Here is a 4,862-nt window from a genome sequence, read left to right on the forward strand (position 1 = left end):
TCCGTACCCCACTACCCACCGGCTCCATATCTCACTACCCACCGGCTCTGTACCCCGCTACTAACCGGCTCCATACCTCACTACCCACCGGCTCCGTACCTCGCTACCCACCGGCTCCGTACCCCGCTACCCACCAGCTCCATACTCCACTACCCACCGGCTCCATATCTCACTACCCACCTGCTCCGTACCCCGCTACCCACCGGCTCCACATCTCGCTACCCACCGGCTCCATATCTCATTACCCTCCGACTCCGTACCCCACTACCCACCGGCTCCACATCTCGCTACCCACCGGCTCCATATCTCGCTACCCACCTGCTCCGTACCCCTCTACCCGTTGGCAGTATCTTGCAGAACTAAGGAGCCCATTCACGTCAGGATGCTAGCACGTTCTCAGCACTGAGTGATGCCTGAAAATTTTCCATAGTTCAAACTTTATAAAATAACAACCGAGAAATGCTTCTTTGGGAAAAGATGAAAAATAACAGAGCAAGGAAAGGCGTGACAAGGATAAGAGCTACTACTTTATTATGGTCCATGTTCCCCATGTTTTGAAAGGGTTAAAGCTTCCCCCTCAGCAAAGCACTGGCGAGGGAGCGGGGCGTGAGCTTCCCGAGGCCCTGTGTGCATTCAGGGAAATCCCCGCGTGCACTCTGCACTGCCGCAGAGCGTGTGAAACCTCAGAGGCCCCGGGCTTGCATCCTTGGAATATTAACCCTTGGCGATGAGTGAGGCTGGGATGTGATAGCGTTCCTGCCACGTCCAGGCTAAGGACCACCTGAGCCTCATGTTCAGCAAATTGCCAGGGATGCAACTGCTTTGGCTATCAGAAAGGGAGAGCCCGTACTTAATTTTCTGGTAGCAGCCAAATAGAAATGAAGCATCTACATTGTATGTTTCCAATATTTGCAGCTGTCACTTACAAGAGATTAAAGCCTTCAGGGTCCCTCCAACTGGTCTGTATGTGTGTGGGGTGCAGCTGTGGAGGGCTAAAGGACAAAAGCTGCCTAAGCCCTCCCTGTGCACCAAAAACTGGCAGAAACTGCATGTGCGTCCGATATTGACTCTGCATCTATAGGACAAGATTACTCTGTGTATTTTTATATTTTTATGATGCATCCTACAGCCTTTTAAAAGCCTAGTAAAGACACTAATACGCAGCCACATTTGAGAACCACTGACATGTCCGTGCACTCCACAAGCAGCCGCTGGAAGGATCAGAGGCACCAACCATGCTTTATGGTGATTTGTACCCCTGACCTAAAGACACCATCTCTCAGGACCCAAATTCCATCTGCTTTCTTCTCTCTGTGGATCCTGCTTGGAAGTCCCATGACCTCCAAGTGCCCCCCGCCCCGCTTCATTTGACATGTAGTCTATTTCACCTTCTTTGGTAAGTTATTTTCACATCAGTGCTTTTGTCCAGTGGGCAGGACTTGGCAGAAGGATAAAGCCTGACAGCCAGGTAAGTGCTTTTCTTCATAATTTATTCCACTCTGCTCCCAGCCCATGGGGCTTATTGTTGGTCAGCAGGAAACCTTGTCTGGTAAAGCATGACCTCGAAGTCTTCCTGGAACCAGCACACCCCACTCCATCCGCATGGCCACATTAAACCAGGAGGAAGGCTGATCTGGTGTAGAGTTGGAGGGGATCAGGCAAGTGTGCCCAACGTGACGAAAGGCCCCTGGGCCCAGGGAGCTTGCTCTGCCCCCACTCCTCTTTATGCTTCCTGTTGACCCCCAGCTCATTCATTGAACAACACTTTTGTTAAGCTTGGACCTCAGTGAGCCCAAGGGGTACACGAACTCTACTATTGCAGCCTTGACCTCAGCAAATCTCTAGGATAGCTCTTGTTTATCTTTCCCAGAAAACAAGCAGAGATTGCCTCTTTGTCCCTGGAGAGGAAGGAAGAGTCCAACAACAGGACCTCTGGTGAGGAGGACAGCTTGTTTCCCATATTTCTCCCACTCTGAAGACCGCAGAAAGCGAGTATTACAGAATGCTTCCTGCTGAGGGCCTGTGTTCTTGCCCCAAGTAAAGAGATGAAGTCTGTTTCTTGCTAATTTAAGAGAATGGGTGGAGGTTACCAGGTGTGGCTCAAGTTGCCTCAAGGGGCCTGCATGGGCAACACTTGCACACAGCTGAAGAGATTCAAGGATTTCTAGAACCCGTTCACGGATGGGCATCCCCTATACAGTGTCATACTACATCTAAGAACTGTGCCGGAATCTCCTTGTAGATTCTGCCTTCTTCCAGATAATTTCCCATTGTGTTTATTTAGAATTCAAATCAGCCTTCCAATTCAAGTTACATGCCCAAATGTGAGTTTGTCTATTTTTCTTGAGAAGCAGCATGACAATGAAGGGAAATCCTCAGACAGAGAGCAGCCCAGTCCACACCAGGACGCCATCGTGCTGAATCACCTTGCCACAGGGTCCTGGACCCTCAGCTCCCTGCCCATGGTGGGTAGGACCAAGTATGAAAGCGCCTAAGAAAGATCAGAGCGGCGTTGCAGATGGAAAGTCATTGGTTATGAGGCTTTTATTACTCTTCTGGGAAAATTAGCTCTTAGATGAGAAAAGTATAATGTCAAATTCTCTAAGCAAATGAGATGAACCCGTGATAAAAGTAGCTTTCATAATAACTTCAAGAGCGTATGAATGTGTGTGTGTGTGTGTGTGTGTGTGTGTGCGTGCGTGCACACGCATGCACCTCAGTAAGCGATGCCTTGCCGCAGACTCTAAGACTGGCCTATGATTAACTAATGATCTTCTACTGACTTTCGCCTGGAGCAGAAGGAAGGAAAGGCATCAGACAACTTTGCTGAATTTAAGCGAAACTTGACCCACATAGGGATATGCCAACGTGCCTGTAAACATTGAAAACCATGATCAAAAGAAGCATTATCACATTTGAAAGGCACAACACTAGAGAACCACCATTCATATTGTCAGCTAAATACCTGATCCTTTTTTTAAAAATAATTTTATTGAGAAATAAATAGCAACGAGACAGTTTCATAACCGATTATTAGCACAGTTTCAATAATTAATACACTGCATATTGTTGTCTTAGTGGCTATTCATTGTACGAGATGCAGACCTGATATCCTGTCCACAAACACTATTAGAACAAATCTCTCTATTCATTGAATTAAGAGAATGCAACTGTATATATATATCCTATTTTGAGTATACAGATACTAAATGGTCATTCATTTGTATCCCCTTTTTTTTGGTTAGTTTTGTCATAGAAGGACATTCCATTGTCATTTAAATATTATAGGTATGTGAACTCAACAAAATAATCTAATATAATCCAGTAGTCCATAATAGTAATGGGTTATCTATAGGACTGGCAATTTCAGAAGTTGTTGACTTGAGCCTTTTACAGCTCAGCATATTGATATGGCTTTACTTTTATACTTTGTTTATACTTTTCTGCTGGATAGTTAAGACCAAGATAAAGCAAGATCTATATAACAAGAAATATAACTTTTGTATCTGACAAGGTCAGTCAAATCCCATCAAGATTTACCCTGAAACCCTGTACAGCAGTTTGCAGATCCTTTGTCAGTGGCAGCCATGTGGATGAGTCATGGCCATTGCTTGACCAACTTGCTCTCTGTGAAAACCTGAGAGAATGTTTTCTCTCCATGTGACTCTCCTTAGGCACACTCTACATCATAGATCACTTTACTCTGAGGATCCATAATCTCCTTGTCTGATCCTTATATTTTTTCCCCTCATTATTCAGTAACGTCTGTTTGCTTCTGAATGTGCAAAGTGCAGAAAGTTGGATTTAAACAATGCACATATCATTGATATTTCTGTGCTGAATAACAAACACTGTGCCTTTCTTTCCTTCCTACATCTTGTATTTTGCCTTTTTGAGATATATGTTGATAACTGAAAAGTTCTGGGAGGTTTCAAATTGAGTTACAAGATCAGAGAATAGTAAAGGGGCAAGAACAGAAGGTAAAACTGCTTCGGGCCAAAACAGCAAAAAGCAAGCACAGTGATGTAATCGCTGCTCCATATTTCTAAATGTAATGGAGCTCTTTGACACAAGGCCCAGAAGCATGACCATCACCAGCTCACCACATTCTGCATTCAACCCCGACAAGCCAAACAGCAAAACGGAATTCTTCTTATAGATTGCACTCCCGTCCCAGACCTCCGCGTGTCTCACGGTCTCCTGTCCCTCACCCGGACACAGTATGACTTCAAGATCAGTTACACTTCCTTCTCTGCAAATTTTTCTTACACAGTATTCTGGTTTGCAGACAGAGTTCTAATGGCTTTTGTGATCCATACCATAAAAGTACAAAAAGAAAATATCACAGAAATGCCCTAAGACTTGGGTGTGGGAAACTATTTTCGAACATAACCCCAAGAACACAGGAAACAGAAGTGAAAATAGACAGATGACAATATATATTAGATGTTTCAGTTCTGTAAAGGAAAGAGCAGAATGAGGAAGCAAATTATGGGAGAAAATGTTTGCAAACCATTATCCAAAAAAGGTTGACTACCTAAGATTATAGAGAATTTAACACAATATAATGAAACAAATAATCCAATCTAAAGATACACACAGGATTCCGGCTAAATATTTCTCAAAAAAAAAGACACAAATAACCAACAGTTATAGGAAAAAAATCCTCCATACCACACTACTCATCAGGGAAATGCAAATTAAATCTAAAAAGAAGATATTACTTTGTACATGGAGTGGTTATTATCAAGAAGATGAATGATATCAAGTGTTGGTGAAGATTTGTGGAAAACAGAATCAGTGAACACAGTTGGTAAAAGTATAAATTAGTGCATCTCTTATGTAAAACAATAAAATTTATA

The sequence above is a fragment of the Octodon degus genome, unplaced genomic scaffold, assembly GCF_000260255.1.
Source record: "Octodon degus isolate 3935 unplaced genomic scaffold, OctDeg1.0 scaffold00006, whole genome shotgun sequence".
Taxonomy (NCBI): Eukaryota; Metazoa; Chordata; class Mammalia; order Rodentia; family Octodontidae; genus Octodon; species Octodon degus.